Source organism: Ambystoma mexicanum, chromosome 13 (assembly GCF_040938575.1).
Source record: "Ambystoma mexicanum isolate Mex_15411 chromosome 13, UKY_AmexF1_1, whole genome shotgun sequence".
Taxonomy (NCBI): domain Eukaryota; kingdom Metazoa; phylum Chordata; class Amphibia; order Caudata; family Ambystomatidae; genus Ambystoma; species Ambystoma mexicanum.
The window spans coordinates 498,846,549-498,863,479 of NC_090938.1; the positions used below are offsets into that span (position 1 = coordinate 498,846,549).

The 16,931-nt window shown below is 44.5% G+C and overlaps 1 protein-coding gene across 3 annotated transcripts in view; it reads right to left on the reverse strand.

Moving 5' to 3' along the window:
- NSF (N-ethylmaleimide sensitive factor, vesicle fusing ATPase) overlaps positions 1–16,931 on the reverse strand; it is a 1,025,749-nt gene that overhangs the window by 541,129 nt on the left and 467,689 nt on the right. The gene's annotated exons all lie outside the window — the stretch shown is intronic.

The following is a 16,931-nucleotide window of genomic DNA, read 5'->3' on the forward strand; positions in this document are numbered from 1 at the left end:
TTTGGTCAAGTTAAAGATTTGTAACTTATTTTTTTAAAGCACATTCAGGATTTTCTGCAAATCATAAAGTGAATTTCAGTGTGTGATTGCAGCCTAACCTGATAAAGAAGAATTCTTATACTATGGAGGATTTTAACACACCGTCCATTTGTATAGGGGGTGGGATATAACCAAATTTTTCACATTAAGTCAACTCAAAATAGCTTTTAAAGCAAGAGCTTGTCTGATGGGGCGAGAGGTACATGTCCAAAATATACCTAAGCTGCCCTCATAGAAGACGGCCAGGTGAAATCTGTGAAATAAGATCCCAGAATGCAGGAGGCCGATGCTGAAAGGTACGTTTAAATTTACCAACCCTCAATAAATGAAGAAGCTGTGCATGAGGAAGCACAAAGTGTGCCTGCAAAATGCGGGTCAATTGAGATTTGGTTCAATTTCTGTTAATTTGTCATTGTTTCAGTGTTTGGCATAAGCGTGGGCATGCATTGAAGCTATGTTTTATATAATTAATTGTAAGGGTCAGGTTTTTATATGTAGCTTGAATATATTAAAGCTGCTGTTTTATTTTGGGCTTGTTCGATGTGAAGTTTATAAATAATATGGTACATGTTTTTAAATGTTGCTAACTTAATGGAGAAATATGATTAAATATTAATTAAGTAATTGGTCATTACATGATGGGCTCTACAGATCACTACACTGCGGCTTTGGAGGTTACTTCCTAAGAATTATGTTGGCATGTAATGGCAAATTGTGTATTTTAAAGCACATGGGGCTTATTACATTGGTGAAAAAGTGGTTAGGAATAAAACAATTTTTTTTAGGATTTGGAGCCTCTTTTCTCTGTCCAAAAGGAGTTTTACACAAAACTTGGTAGCAAACATTGGCCAAAACATTGAGCATTAGACGACCACTTTGTGTGTGGTGGTGTTAACTAGGTTTCTGGATGAATTGTCTTGTTAATTTAAACTTATTAACAGTAACTTAATTGGATTTTAATATATGGCAAATTAATTATGAAAAATGTGGCGTGCATTTCCCTTATCTGCCCATTATCCGCATGCCAGATGGACAGAGTATCAAACGGTGACCATTTTTCCACTAAGAAACTATTTAATAATAAATGGAGGTGACACTAAAAGTAATATTTCAGATAACTTTAGTGCATGGTGGAATCAAACGCAAACACTTGTACAAAAAGCAGGGCCTTCACAAATTATTTAATAAAGGGAAGTTGAGCATGCATGCCAATTATATGCCGATTATCCTCCTACTAACTGTACAAAGGAACAAAATATGACAATTTTCTCCAGGAAACAAACATGGGAACATGGTTCAATTATTTTGCTCATTAACACATTTGGCAGCTAGGCAAAATATCTGAAGATGACAGGGTTTGAACAATGATACTACTATAATAAGTAACAGCATGTACTGAACAATAATGTGCATAGTGGCAACAAACTCAAATCTTGCATCTACATTGCAGGCTCATTTGCCAACATTCTCGCACAGTCCAGGACTCTATCCTGGCTATAACTACTACTACTGAGGTCTCATCCCTTAAGCACCTGAACACCATGGCCCAGAGCAACTGGTGAGCAACAATTTAAGGCTCCGCGAGCAACATGTTGCTCCCGAGCTACACGTTGGGGATCACTGCCTTACAGGGTGGGTTGTATTTTGTAGTGTGCTATAACCGCCTGTTGGATAATAATAAAGTAGATATTTTTATACAACTTTGACTGGACAGTTCCTTTTATCATTGGGTAATAATTGTGCTTTCGCTTTGTTGCAGCTAACCAACGATCCACAAACTTGGGGAGATGAGCCTGCCGTTCGGTAAACGTTACCAAAATTGGACAAGGGTGTTTTATAATTTGCTTGTTCGCCAAAAAACACTTACAACTCTTTCAGTCAACCAGCCAATGCTGCAACTGAGAAATCTTGAATTTAAATATGACCCCCAACACCATGCAGTGGCATCAACTTTCTTGTAATCTATTGCCTTCCCGGTGATATGCCCAATTTCAACTAAGCTATCACTCTGCTCCTTTGCAGCATAAGCGGGCCGAACACTGCCACCATACGGGTTGGTGATCTTAATCGATGGCGCAATATAGTACGGGCAAATAAGCCATAAACCTCGAAACTACTCTTAACAACATCGACTACCCAGTTTTAAACAGTGGCCCTACCACAGATAAAGGTAACATACTCGATTGGGTAGTTGTTAAAAACTGGACTTCTCAAATAAACTACACTACACCCTGAATTTGGTCTGATCATTACGTTAAAGATTTCCTAATCCTAATCCAAATACCTGACCTTCCTTCAAAGACAATTATTAGTCGGAACTTCAACAAAAAAATCAAATCCACAAAATCCATGTTTCAGACTTATCAGATTGTATGAAACAGGTCATGCTCTCTACCTCCGAGTCTGACTATTCAACCTCTCTTGTTAATGCCTTCAACTTTAGCCTGGGTATCATGCATCCCTTAAAGAAAAATCGGTTAGAGACAAAGCATTGCATCAAAAATGGTTTAGCAAGAACTCACAGTCTTAAAAAATAAAATAAAAAATAAAATAAAAAAAATAAAAGGAAGGCTAACACCAGATGGCTCAAACACCCAACAGAGGCAAATAAAATTTGTTGGAAAACCTTAGAAAGTCTATAAATCTACAATTTTCGAAATTAAACACTTTTTCAATAAACAAATTGAGGAAGCCAATAATAGCTCAAAGAAGCTTTTTAAGATCCTTAAGTGTCTAGAAAAACCAAAAACATGCTCCATCCCCTTTGCCCCTTCTAATCAGACCTGTATCAAAGTACAAATGGCTTTTGAAGCAACGATTGCTAAAGCTCGTGCAGAGATCAGAAGGGAATTGGCCAAGAACAAGCCTGCCTCACTGCAGACCGAACCTCCAGTCCCCTGTGAAGATCAACCTAAATTTAAATTTTCACCTGTTAACACCTCGGACATGATTAACATCGTGACCTCCTTACGCCCCTCCGCCTTCCCAGAAAATGGTATTATGCCTAAGCTTATTCTCGATAACTAAGACATGTTTGCTCCCTTTTTGTGAGATTTGGCAATTCATCATTTAGCAACAACCAGGTTCCTAACCCATCAAGGCTGTCACTGTTACACTATTGATAAAGAAGCCTGTACTTGACCACAATGACACCAAAAGGCCCATCATAAACTGCAACTTTCTGTTAAAGATACTGGATTGAACAGCTACAACCCAACTTCAAGCATTTGATGAGTCTTCCAACATCTTATATCCCAGACAATCTGGTTTTAGACCACACCATAGCACAGAGACATCACCTATAGACCTTCAGACCCACATGCTAGGAATAACAGACAGTGGCAACACTGGTTTGCTGGTACTATTAGATCTGTCAGCAGCTTTCAACCTTCTAGATCATGAGCTCCTCCTTCATACTTTGAGAAATGTAGGACTATGCAGCCAAGAAGCTACCGACTGGTACAGTCTTTCTTTTGCACCAGGTATCACCCGGCCCCCATTGTCTGTTGCGTCCCCCAGAGAGCTTGTCTGTCCCCATTGTTTTTCAATCTGAACATTAGACCTCTTTGTAGCCTCCTGGAGGAGACTGGAGTCTTCTTTACCAACTATGCAGACGACACCCAGCTAGTCTTGCAACTCTCTGGGGATTATGAGCTTGGCACCACCAATCTAGAATACATTTATTCCCAGATCGAAACTTGAATCAACTTGAACTGGATGTGTCTAAACAGAAATAAGACCGAGCTGTTGATTTTTGGGTCACCTCAGGCTAGGCTTAAACTTGAACCTAGATACTTGTCCTTTTGAAACCAAGACTGCAACAGTCTGGTTTCTGAGAAGGTGAAAACATTAGGCACCCACCTCGAGTCCTCACTTTAGTATTGTAACTCATGTTAATTAGGTGGTTAAAAACTGTGCCTATTACCTCTGACTATTGAAAAATATTTGTCCCTTCCTTTCTGAGCCCAACTGCACATCAATAGCACCGCCATAATACTATTGAGGATCGATTACTGCAATACCTTACCTTATTGCTAGGAGCCGACAAATAAAAGCTCGCAAAAACTGCAAATAAGACAGAAAATGCTCTCTGTATCATTAAAATGAAATTGCGATGTGAACACATCTACAGCAGTTGACAAGACCTACACTGGCTCCAGGCTCCAGGTAGCTGCAGGGGGGCATTTTAAGTCAGCTGTGGTCATCCACAGATGTCTACACGGGACACTGCCAGTCTACCTCAAAAACACAGTGACTCCCTACGAACCTAGACAAACTCTTCGCTCGTCTATACTAGCACCGAATACCAAGCCAAGAGGGCTAACGGACTGGGAAAATCTTTCCCAGACCTCTCAGCCAAAATATGGAATTCACTCACATGGCCTTGCGACAAGAAGATAATAAAAGATTCCGACATCAGCGAATTCTTTTTAAGTAATGCTATCCTTGACCTGACCTAACTTTCCTGACTTCTGTCCCATCTTTTTGTATGTTTGCATTTCATTTTGTGTTGATGGTACTTCGTGACCCGATGCCTGCGGTCTTTTGGCGCCATATATAAATAAATACATTTTTAAAATCAGGTTAGACAGCTCTTGCAAGCTCGGGTCTAGGTATTACGACCCCCCCTTTTCTTAAACACGTTACAGGCGCCAGCAGCAGAACTATACCTCTGCTTGTATTGGTTTCACACAGCGCCTAATTCAGACACCAGTGGCTCAAGACACTTTCTGCAGGCTTTAGACACCAGATCACTCCTACCCCAGGCTACAAACGTCTCACAAAGTGAAATTGTATTCAGCAAAGAGATTTCTTGCTGCAAGTCCCACATAATGCACCTCTTGACCCAACCCCACCAATACCACTTAGTTAGCGCCTCTTGAATCTAGATAACCTAGAACTATACTAACCTGGTTCCCATGCTTTAAATTTAGCCACACTACAATTGTACTAAGTTAGTTAATGCTTTTTTGAATTTCGCCTCACAAGTATTGAACTGATTTAGTGGTTTAGATTTAGTATAGACGCATTCCTCCACAATCCATACACCAGGACCAAAGAAATCACGAGACAATAACAAACAAAGAACTGACAATAATACTACTCAAAAAACAGATCACCTGAAATCAACTAACCACCCACATCCTTTTTCCACACCCTCACCTCAAACGCAGTACACGCCCCCAGAGGGCTAGTGAAACAACCCACCAAAATGTACAAACCGCACACACCTCTCCAATCATACTACAAACTCAATACCTGCAGACAACAAACAACTCAGACACTGGATGCTAACCTTATGAACACAATAAACCCAGTGCACATAAAGCACACATAGAAAGCTCAAATGCACAGACGCGAGTTTCGCCTGGTTCTGCACACATCAACAAATGAGTGCAAACGCTATCCTAACGCTCTCTCCCTCACTAACCGACCAACCCTACCCACTTTTCTAATAGAGTCACGCACGCACTTGGAGACCATGCAAATGGCAGTGGTGCGCCGTATAAATCAACATGACATGTGACAACACGGGAGAATTCCTGCTGCAAGAATGTTATAGTGTTACCTGAAGAAAAAGCCTAGTCGTAACCTAATGGATCCTTCAGTGAACACTGCTGTAGGCCTAACTAGCCCAGCCACATAAGCAATGTTATGCAAGAGCAAAGGAGGATTCTGAATGGAAGACAGAGCAACTCACGGTCCCAGTGAGAGGTGCAAATTAGTCAGCCGCTCGAGGTGCCTACAAGAAAACAAAGGTTTTTACTCAGCCCTTCCTCCTGGAACTTTCCTGAAGAGCAAGGAGAATCCTTTATTAAAAAGGGCACTGCATAGCTAGTTATTCAGTCATAAAATGCGCAGATTGCTAATGTATGGGCATGCACTGAAACATTAATGACCGAAGCGAAAACAGCTACACACACGAAAGAGCAGCATTGCCTGAATCCTAATATCTTAAGACATGTTGAATACACAGCAAGACAGCATTTAAACACTCAGCGGTGCGCATACTTCCAGTCTGGTTACTGGTGTAAAAGCAGATTGGCGGGATGAAGTCAGAGGGTGTATGAAGAGGCACTTTACACGTGATTTGCCATGAATGCTCCCGGACTTCATATTTCATTTTATGCTGAACAATAGTGCTACAATCCTGCTCCGTTTCAGGGAGCCATCTCATCAGTGTAGCAGTTGGGGCATGAGGCGTAGGAGTCGATTTCAACGAAGTCATCAGGAGCTATGAGACTGCTCATGTACCAAATTGAAATTGCAGGTATCACAAGAAAATACTGTATATAAAGAACAGAATGGTTGAAATTATCGGGTTAACGCTGTATCAAAATTAGGTATAGCAACATTTTAACCATTCGGTTTTCTTTAAAGTGAAAAAGGGAAGCGGGGGTTTTGGGGGTGGGGGCGTCCCCCGCATCCTTGTTTGCCATAATGGAATCAGCGGTGGAGGGAGTGTTGCTTGCATCAAAAACAAAAACAAACATAAAAAAGGAAAGATAAAAGGATCCTGCAGTGCCGGTTCCCATCCACAGAAGTGAAGGGAACTGGTGCTGCAGGGACTCGGCGGCACACAGCAAAGTGTGCCCCCAAAAGGTAAGTAGGGGGGTGGGAGAGCGGGGTCTACAAAGGAGATTTAGCTGTGGGGTGCTTATTTCGAATACGAACATTTAGACTTCTAAATGTTTGTATTCGTAATAATCACGTACATCCAAATTGCATGCAAGTGCCGTTATTGGGGGTAGGAGGGGTCATAAAACAGCCCCAAGAGCCATTCAATTATTTCTAGAAAAATCATACGTTTGTCGTCAGGCAGTTCTTGTCAAATACTCTGCCTTACCCAAAAAGGCAAGACTGTTAGACCTTCTGAAAACCCTGTTTGAAGAACCTAAGTGTCAAAAGAAGAGATGCGTCCTCAAGAACTTATGGCATGTTTACACAATTTCAGAAGCTCGACAGGCTGCAGGAGATGCACCCTTCCAAGACTCTGCATAGTATTACCAGGAAGCCTTGCACAACATCATTCCAGGTAATATGGATAGGATGGCGTAAGTTTCTTACCAGTAACTCCTGTTCTCCAGCATTGGTATTTTTCATAGATTCACATGCTGTGAATATTAATTTTTGATTGCCCTTGCCACAAGAAGAAACTAAATTGTATAGCCCAACACCCTTGTTATGTGTGCTTTTGGTCCCAACCTCCTCTTCCTCTTCCCTTCACATTCTAACCCTGTGGAACCGGAAGTCACTGGGGGTGCGAGGGATTTTTCCCTTGATGGGGTGGAAGGAGGGTGCATGTGAATCTATGAAAGATACCAATGCTGGAGAACAGGAGTTACAGGTAAGAAACATACTCCTTCTCCAGCATTGGATCTTTCATAGATTCACATGCTCCCTCCTTCCACCCAATCAAGGGAAAAATCCCTCGCACCCCAGTGACTTCCTGTTCCATGCTGTGAATAGATTACGTAGCAGTGCACAGGTATAGGAGGTGCCCGATGGGGAAAATAAATAAATAAAATTTTAAAAACTTTAGCACCCAACCTTACCAATTACTGGAACAGGCGTTGTAGGACTGCTCATCCTGTTCACACTTCCTCAGCATGTTGTTTCTCCAGGCAGTAGTGCCATGTGAATGTATGCAGCACGCACAGGTGCCTGCTTGGCAGATATCAGCGATCGGCAACCCGAACCACAATGCCGCCATTCCTCTTGTTGAGTTTGCATGAGGGGGAGCCCAGAGGGCCTTCCCCGTGGATTTGTGGCAGAAAACAATGGCCGACAATATCCATCTTGCTATGCTTTGTTTGGAGAGAGCATTGCCTTTTCTTGCCTGCCCATATGCCACGAACATTAGCGTTGAATGTCTGAACAACCGCATTCTGTCTATATAGTATTTTAATGCTCGTTTAAGGTTGTGCGGGTGCATGGCCACCTCAGCCGGTGGTGGTGAAGGCTTGCTGAAGAATGCTGGCAGGGATATGACTGAATTTTTATGGAACTCCAAGGGCACCTTGGGGATGAACCGAGGGGTGGTCATGAGAAGCACCCTGTCTCTTTGTGAAACCCAAGTATTGCTGGTTGACAGTGAGGGCCTGTAGTTCGGATACTCTCCTTGCAGACGTAATAACCACTAGGAATGCAACTTTCCTGGATAGGAAACTTAGTGGTGCTGAGGCCATTCGCTCAAATTGTTTTGGCATTAACCCTGAGAGTACAGTGTTGAGGCTCCACTCTGGTGAGAGCCGTTTTAGTGGTGGGAAACTTCTGAAGAGGCCCTAAGGAAATGTTTGATGAGCCTTTGCCCACATAGGGACACACCCTTGTCCTTTCTGATGAATCTTGAGATGGGCGCCAAGTGCACCTTAATGGAGTTGTGAGATAGGCCCTGTTTGGTTAGGCCTAGCAGTTATGTGAAGACTTGCTCTGGCGTTATCTGAAATGGGTTCCGGATACCTCGTTGGTATTGTTCCTGTGTTTCGCACCAGTTGTAGAAACGCTTCCACTTCAGACGTTATGATTTGTTGGTAGAGGGCTACCTAGCTGGCTCTAGCACCTCTCTACAGTCCTGGGGGATGTTTAGGCCTCCGAACTCAGGAGCCACACTGAGGCATAGCGATTGCAGGTTGTGGTGTAGAATCTTCCCCTTGTACTGTGTTATCAGGTCTGATTGATTACAGAGTCGGACAGGACTGTCCGCGGCCAATTGGATAATCTCAGAGAACCAGATCTGGCAGGGCCAGTATGCAGTGATGAGAATCAGTTTGCAGGCGTATCGCTTGATTGTCATTAGCGTTCTGCGTATAATCAGGAACGGTGGGAACACGTATGCGAAGAGGCCGTCCCATGGAAAAGGGAACATGTTTCCCATTGATCCCTCCTGCGATGTCCTGCTGTCGTACCTGGCACATTTCTTGTTCTGGGCCGTGGCAAATAGATCTATTGTTGGTCAACCCCAGCGGCAGAAGAGCGATTGGAGTGATGTCTGATTGAGCTCCCATTTGTGGTTCTGGGATAGCTGCCTGCAGAGGCTGTCCACCGTTTGGTTGTAGATTCCTGGCAGGTGAAATGCTTGGATGCCGATATTGTGGGCAATGACCCAGTGCCATATCAGCTGCGCCTCCCAGGACAATCTCTTGGACAGTTACAGGTTAAAGGATCGAATGAAAAGGATCGAATGTCAAAAGGTTCGAGTCAAAAGGACTAAAAAAAGGGTTGAATTTTCTTTTTCTTTTTTGGGGGGGTCCCCCCCAAACCCCTGTTTTTAGTGTAAAAAACACTTTCTTGGACCTTTTGACTCAAACCTTTTGTCATTCGATCTTTTTCAATCGATCCTTTGACTGCACATGGTCTTGGACCTGGTACCGCCCTGCTTCCGCAGGTAATAAATACATTGTGGTGGTATTGTCCGTGAGGACCATGACGTTTGATTTTGTAGTACCGGGAGGAAGGACTTGAATGCCCAACACACCGCTTTTAGTTTGAGCACGTTTATGTGTAGGGAGTGCAGTCTGGGAGGTATAGGAACCCGGTGTCCCTATGACCCCGTGGTTAGCGACCATCTGGCCGCCAGGAACTCCTGCAGTGTGGGATTAGTGGTATACAATGCCACTGTTCCGAGCAGTTGCATACATTGTCACACCGTTTCATCTTGTTTGGTGTAAAGGATTGCAGCCGAGTGTTGAGGGGGTTTATTCTGTTGCTGGACGGGCGTACTCTTGGCTGGTGTGTGGAGAATTCTGCCCCTAGGAATATGAGCTTCTTGAATGGCCGTTAAAAATATTTTTTGTAATTGATGGCGAAACCCAGTATTTGCAGCCTGTCCACCGTTGCCACTATCGACTGTAGCGTCGCCTCCTTGGATGGTGATCGCACAAGCCAGTCGTCTTAAGGGTAGATGTGGTGCCCTTGTTTTCGCAGGCTGGCCGCCAATGGTGCGATGCACTTCGTGAAGGTGGGTGGTGCAGACTTTAGTCCGAATGGTACGACCCTGAACTGATAATGCTGGTTTCCAGCGATAAACTGGAGGAACTTTCGGTGACCCGGGTGGGTATGTGGAAATACGCATCCTAGAGGTGCAGGGACACGAGGAAGTTGTGGTGCTGCATAGGTTCTATGACCTGTTGTAAAGTGATCATGGTAAACTTTTGCCGTTTTATGAACTTGTTTATTCTTCTGAGGTCTAGAATGGGCCTCCACTTTCTGTCCGGTTTGCAGACTGCGAAGTATCAAGAGTACACTCCCTTTCCCCTTTGATGTTTGGGGACCTTTTCTACAGCTCTTTTCTGTAGCATGAGCTGGACTTTTTGCAGGAGGTCGGCCTTGTGTGCCTGTGGTTGGGGGGTTTGGTAGCATTATAGGGGGTCGCTTGAATTCCAACAGGTGCCCATAGCGGACCACATCGAGCACCCACTAGTCCATTGTTATTGCGTCCCAGACCCCAGCAAATCTGGAGATTCTCACCCCCAGTGTGCAGTGTGTGTGAATGTAATTGTTGAGGTTTACCATGCCGTCCTCTTTGGGATCCAGATGGTTGCTTGCAGCGATGGGTCTGGCGGACGGCCTTCAACTTTTGATACCCCTGGTACACCCTTTTGTACTCCTGCAAGTAATATGTTGAGCCTTTTGAAAACTGCCGCCCCTTGTAGGAGGAGGCTGTTGATGTTCTGCCGGATGCTCCCTTGAATTGACGAAAACTGTCTGTTTTACAGGGATGTTAGAGACCTGACCATGTCAGTGCCCGTTTTTATTGCCTTGAGGGCCTTGTCGATTTTAGGACCGAATAGCTCCTCCCCACCGTCAGCAATTCTACGACCTTATGCTGGATGTCTGGCCAGAAGACCGTACAGCAGAGCCAAGCCTGCCTTCTTAGGACTACTCCGTTTGCCACCTGGAGAACCACTGTCATTGTGATCCTATTTTGGAGGCATCTTCACCTTCTTTCAGTATTGCCTTTGCCTTCTTATGCTTTTCCTCTGGGGGATGGTCTAGGATTGGTGAAAGTTTATGCCACATTGCTCTGTCATATCTAGCTATCATGGCTAAGGAGTTCACTTCTTTCACTGTTGTGGCGCCAATGGCTAATACTTGCTTTCCAAAGGTGTCCTGTTTGCGAGCTTCATTGTCCGGAGGGGCAGCACATTTTTGCTCGTCTGACTTTGCCTGCGGCTACCGAAACCACAGACTAAGGTGATGGTTGCGAGGAGAGGCATTTTGGGACATTGTCCGGAGGGTTATACTTTTTATCTAGGCGGCCTTTGACGGCAGGGACTGTGAATGGTCACTTCCTTGCCTTTACCCCCACTCCTGCCATATGTTTTCAAGGATTGGGATCGAAACCACTGTCTTTCTCCTTTTGCCCATGTAGTCAAATTACAAGCATTCTTTGTCTTCCTCTGAGTGGAGGAGACCAAACTCCTTGCATGCCTTCACAACCATGGAGTGGAACCCTGTGATGTCATTCAAGGGAACAAAAGGCCTATCTGCAGGTCAATGTTCAAACAAGTCGACTATGCAGCGTTCCCAATTCAGGATGATGATACTCTCTGTAGTCAGGTAATCACTCCAAACTTTGTCCCTGAGCACTACTCATTTGGCTTTCCTTTGGTTTGATTTTATTATAGTGTCAGACAGCCGTATGCCCCCCCCCCCCCAACTCCTTACAGAGTGTCTGTTTAATTGCTCTCTGATATCAAGACCACCGTGCGATCACAAACGGTCACGCTCAGCAAAAAGGAGAGCATATATAAAAGCATGTATAAAAGGCCTTTGCACAGGAAAAATGGCAGCATAACCCATCACCACGAACCAAGCAAATCAAGCTCCAGAAAGCAAAAAGCAGAGAGAAGTGCTCACAATCAAGGGAATAGGAGCCCAACTGAGACACTGGCGGCGCAAAGCTACTGACTCCTAACACAAGATTCTACAAAAAAAAATTTCTAGGCCTCAGGATGGCTCTGGTAAAGATATCCCTGTTCCAAGTACCACTGCAGGGTGCAGAATGCACTCGCGGCTGCGCGTACCGGCACGGGTGCTCTCTAAAGCAGAAGGTTGCTTAGGGCATTGTGGGCTACATTGACCCACTGAACAGAATTTCGCCAAAACCAAGCTGCATTTGCGCAGAAACTGCAAAATGGTTGCGCTGGCTCCTGTGAGCACCATGGCCTTAAAACTGTGTTTTGCAGCAACAAACAGATGCCTGCACCGTTTTGCCAAGCATACATGGGGCAGGATGGAACAAGGGGACACACTGAGGGAGCGTGCCAGTGTGTTCTGACATATACAGATGGAATAAAGTGAAAAGGCAGCATTGCTTTGCTGAAAGCCCAAAATCCCCATTAAAAAGGAAACATTTTCACCTTTAAAAATAATGCTGCTCTGACACCATTTCCATCTGTTTTTCCTTAAACCACTGTGATTAATAAAGCCCTGCCATGCCCAGTATATCTCATTGTCTTTCAGCAAAACCAGGCATGATTTCTGAATGACAGGTCCTGTCAAATCAACTCTGTCGAAAATCAATGTTAGGCAGAAACCTGTGCAGTTCCCTTGGGGAACACTGCAAAAGATTTAAGACCACAGGTATAGCAGTAAACCCACTTGGTAGCAGTCTGCACCACCCAGATTTACCTGGCAGCTGTGGCTGAGCAGTCAGACTTCCCTCAAGAAGAGTTAGGCAGTATGTAAAGTATACACAATATGTACCCAGACACAATAGTACAAGCAAACACTGACCAGAGCTTGGTTTCAAAAGTATATAGTTATTTATTTTTAAGAACACATAAGTTGAAAACACTCTAGCAAAGTATAGTAAAAAAAAAAACACTTCAAACACAGTTATAATGAAAGCAGTTCCGACCCTTACTCCTATCTAGACAACTCTAAGTTAACACCACATAATTAAAACAGAGGTGAGCGCTTAACGTTAGATGACACTCTAGTAGGTTCAAGAAAGGGATCAAAAGAACAGAAATGGGTTAAACACACCACTCTAAGGTCCAGAACACTTGCAATAGGCTCAAAGAAGCACAAAGTCACAATTGAGCAAGGGTCACTAGGCAGGGCCCACTCTTAGAGTAGCCGGAGCGAAAATGTGCCCAAGATCACACTGTTATTAGGGATTCAAAGTCTTGCAAAGAGTTAGAAAGAGTTTAGAGTGGCTTAGAAAGTTTAGCCAAGGTGTCCCAGGCACTCCCAGGGTCGAAAGCCGGGGGCTAAATCTACCCCGTACAGTCGGTAGCAAGGGAAGCCAGGCGGAACACGGTACCTTAAGCGGGAAGGATCCTCCAGCGGTGGCAGTTGTTCCAGGCAGTGGCAGCAAGGCTCGACGTCGGTCAGGGGAGAAGAAGTTCTCGCTGAAGAGCAGAAGAAGGTCGTTGCACTGCCCGGGAAGAAACCAGCCGCGGAGTCCTCCGGTTAAAGGGTTGTACCGACTTTCGTGGTTGGGGTAAAAGTGGTGGGGTTCCGGTTGCCGGGGTGCTTGGCACTGGCAAGGCGGCCACGAGATACCTCGAGAAGCGAAAAGAAGGCGAAAACTGGTTGTCCCCACCAGTCAAGGGAAGGAGCCACTCCGTTAAGAGTTCTCCTCGGTCGTCGGGAAAAGTGGTGAGACGGTTCAGCAGGGCTCCACCGGGTGGTGTCGTCGAAGCAGGTCGGCTCAGCTCTTCCCTCGTCGGATTCTTGGTCCTGTGGCGACTTCTGAAGTTCCAGTCCCCAAAGCCCTGCTTTTATGCAGCAAACCCCCATTCACCCAGCCTAGCTGTCACTCAAACATGCTAAGTGGTGAGCCGGCCGGCTCACCACTTGGGCCAATCAGGACGGAGTGCGACTTGAGTTACCAAGGTAACTCAGTCCAGAGTGCCTAAATCCCCCTCCACCCCTCCTAAGTACCCCAGACAGAGTGGCACCACTTTGGAGGGCTTCTGTGGAGAAGCCCGCCAAAAGTGGAACAAAGGGCTCCACTTTGGGTCAGAGTTACAGAGGCGAACGCCAACGCCATTTTAGAATCAAGTTTTGGCAAAAAGTCCCAACCGGAGTTATAATAATAAATATATAAACCGGCGGTATGTTTAAGGCTACCGTAAATAAATAATTAAATGTGTTAGCCTAAAACAATGGGAAATCCCATAGGGAAATATTCGCGGTCGAATATAAAAAGTAGTTTCCACTGCCACCAGCCAAAACTCGCTCAGGGGGGACGGAGACGTGCCCCCTCGACTAACAGACCCTGGGGCAATCGAATTGCCCCAGCCAGTACGTCCACAATATGATGGTTTGTACTGGTTCTGTTCAGGATCCAAGACTAGCAAAGTCTTTGGTGACTTTACATGCCCTGGGAGACAGTAGTCAGTCCCAGGGTATGGAGTCTATGTTGGGGAGTCCCTAGGACACCCCTGGGTCACGGCACAGAGGGTGCTGTGTAACCCACATCACAAAAATACATGAGGCCCTATGGAGTAAAAGACCCCATAGCCCATTCAACACAAGGTTTAACCCAGAAAACACACTTCAACATGTCCAAGAGGAAGGGTAAAAGAGTCTCACTCTTGGCAGGAGAAAAAAAGAAACCCCAGAAATCCAGCAAAGCTGCTGGGGGACTCACTAGGTAGGGAAATTCAGCCTAAACAGAGAATTCTCCCTAACAATCAACAAAGAGCTTCACTTCTCCCACACGGGAAAACGCGTTCATTTTCTTTACAATGTATCAAAGCTCAGTAGTTCAAGGAAACTCCAGCTATCTGAGCCATGTCAATTTCAATACATCTGTGCTTCACACAAAACTCCTGGATACAAGGCAACAACTATAGCTGCATGACAGTGTGGGAATCCAGAGGGAGATGCAAAATTGAATTTAAAAAGAAATGCCAGCTTTTCACTAAACATGTAAAATGGGCTTTGCAAACTCAGAGAGAAAGGCCAGTTTTAAAAGTAAACTGTTGAATGAAAGCCTGCCATTATCTAGCAATGTGAAGGGGTTTGTTGCTGGGGAAAATACACACATGGGTTATTTTATTCAACAGGCTTGTTTAACTCCGGACCAAAATATAAGAAAGTAAAACTGTTAACCTATATTGGCTGGATTTTGCAAGTTCCAAAAGAAAAATAGGTTTCTATTTGGGGGGATGCTATCAAACAGGAGGGCCTCTCTCGGCAGATACTAACATCCCAGTGATAATTATTAGGTTGGACAGAATCTAGTCTAGGCTGAACCCACTGACAATGGGATTTCCAGGACAAGGAAGTGCGAAGTGGGGGGGCAATAAACCTTCAATCCAGATGGGAAACCCCCACCTTGCTCTGGAGGAGATGACAGTTGGTGGCAGCTGAAGAAGGAAAAAAATAGCCCAGTGACAAAGGACTGCCATTTTCTTCCAAAGACTATTTATGAATAAAAATGTAGACTTATCTCTGCAGCAAGACTTTGTAAAAATGTTGCAGTTTAAAGGTGATTTTTTTGGCTTCCATTTAAGACATGTTAGAATTCACTCACCCTTTGGGAATCGAAATGGCAAAGAATCAGGGATTACAAGTATCCATGATGCCAATGCACATTTTTATACTTACATCCGTTAAGTTAATCCACACATGTGTATAAAGTTTTGAAATGTTAGGCCGAATCGTTCATACTCAAAATTACCAAAAAGTATCAGAAGGGTGAAACAATGTTGCACGGATTGCAGAGTTGGAGTGTTATGTTCTACATAAAATATGTAACCCGTGTATATAATTTGCTAAGAGATTTCAACTGTATAAATGTCCCGTTTGTGGCAAAATCGTATTTTGGCTAAAGTAAATGTGTAGAGGTGTGCTTAGCTAAGGCCTGCCCAGCCATATACTTTGATGATGTCGCTGTGTATTATAAATAAGAGTCCCTGAAAAGACCACAGACACAGACGCTTCCTGATTTTCCTGCGCCACCGTTCCTGTCCATTCATCCTGCTGAGTCCAGATTCCAACTACAAGGCCATAGCATTGCTGACCCTACTCCAGGGCCCAATGCAAAACCCAAGCAGTGCTGATCCTATTCCCAGCAAGGCCATTGATCCAGAATCAACCCACTAATCTCCCATTAAGAAGGGGAAAGCTGTGGCATTCTTTGGTAAGCATCCTGAACCAGCCTGGCTTGCTGCCTACTAACTGCTTGCCCACTAACTGCATCCAGAGGTGCCTCTGCCATCCAGTGACCAGAATTACCATCCGGTGACCCGACCTGCCTACCTGTCTTTTGCCCAGCTGTCCTTTGTCAGGCATGCTGCCGTGTAGTGACCAGAACCATTGACGGTCCAAATCCCAAACTAAAAGTGGACTGTAAATATAATCCCTACCCCATAGAAATCCCTAGTCTACTTTGTCTTGCATTTGTCATTATTCCACTCTCTAAGCCATCCTATCCTTCTCCTGGTAACCTGTTAAAACTGTCAGAATTCTCTGTGTTCTTACCCTTGATCTCCAAGTGTTAGCGCCACTCTTCTCTTCATTCCGGTCTTGCATAGATCATAAATCATTAACGATATTTTGATTAAATAAATTAACTTTCCCTCCAGAAAAGGGGTACACTGCGTGAAGGGTTACAACTGCAGCGTAACTTATATTCACGGGTGGCGTTTCTCTTTTCTTTTTCCTTTTTTTTTAAAATACATTTTTATTAACAGTTTTAATCAAAGTACAGAAAACCAACAGGTCCCCCCCAACTCCCCTTCCCATACACCCTGCCCCCCCGATCCCTCACCAAGAGCCGCCCAGATTACAACTTTATGCATGAAACCGGCAGAATCTAATGCAAGTTAAGTCTACTACACAGGACCGAGTGGTGGCGTTCCTCTTTTCTTAGCCATTAAATCTAGTTTAAGTAAAATTTGCCTCACACTTTTAAAAACCGATCTCTT